The sequence below is a fragment of the Cyprinodon variegatus genome, unplaced genomic scaffold (assembly GCF_000732505.1).
Source record: "Cyprinodon variegatus isolate N-32 unplaced genomic scaffold, C_variegatus-1.0 Scaffold413, whole genome shotgun sequence".
Taxonomy (NCBI): domain Eukaryota; kingdom Metazoa; phylum Chordata; class Actinopteri; order Cyprinodontiformes; family Cyprinodontidae; genus Cyprinodon; species Cyprinodon variegatus.
Genome location: NW_015150866.1, coordinates 389,510 through 390,712, shown reverse-complemented (window position 1 = coordinate 390,712; position 1,203 = coordinate 389,510).

Here is a 1,203-nt window from a genome sequence, read left to right as displayed (position 1 = left end):
AGGAATGCACACAATTCTTGGTTTTAATGAATCTTTTAGTAGTCATTACTTTAGTCGGATTTGTTTAATAGAAAAAAGCGAATGTCAGACTGTCTACAGTGAGGATGATCCTAAGGTAATACTTAGAGGAAAGGAGATTTTTGAAATGCATTATAAATCTCTTGAAGAAAACCCACAGCTAAAGTCATTATATGGTGTGAAGAAAAAAATCGTCACTTAATTCATTGCAATATTTTCATGTTTCTGACGACCATTCATTTGATATAATGCATGATCTTCTTGAGGGTGTTATTCAGTATGAGATCAAATTACTTTTTGAATTTCAAAACTTACTCAAAGACTTACTCTCCAGGATTTATAGTTTTGATTATGGCTATTTAGAAAGGAAAAACCGTCCCACAAAAATTATTTTGGAAAGTTCTGGAAATGGCATAGGTTTAAATTATGTTCAGATATTGTGTCTTGTAAAATATGTTCCACTTTTTTAGGGACATTATTCCTAGAGGAGACAAAAACTGGTACATGCTACTGTTGTTGCTGGAAATAATGAACATTGTCTTCTCTCCTATCCTTACAATAGGTATGACAATATATTTGAAGCATTTGATTGTTGAGCACCAGACTGTTTAAATTCTTATACCCGCATAGAAACTTGATACCTAAGCATCATTTTATGATCCACTACCCATCTTCTATTAGGAAAATAGGCCCATTGTTACATATGTGGTCTATGAGGTTTGAAGCCAAAAATAAAATGTTTTAAGATTATTTTAAAAACCTCAAAAATATAACAAAGTCCCTTGCTAAAAAGCATCAGATGGCCATAGCTCATCATTTGGAGACAATACCTATTAAACAAAATGAGCACGGGCCTGTCAAACCTTTTTTACTTAAAGACGAAGATTTGGTGAGTAATGAAATGCTTCAAATAATTTCATCAGAAGATGTTTGTTCAACTAGTTGGGTTAAAGTTGATGGTATTGAGTACAGACCTGGACTTGTTGTTTGTCGTACAAATGCAAGAGGAAATGCCAGGGTTTTGTCAGATAAGTGATATACTTTTAGTTGACAACACTTTTCTTTTGTTATCTAAACAATTATACACAGAGAGTAAAAGGGAGTTTTTCCTCTCCACTGTCGCTACAAGCATGCTGAGTGTAAGGGATTGTATTTGAGTCAATGAGTCAATGCAATCAACTGGTT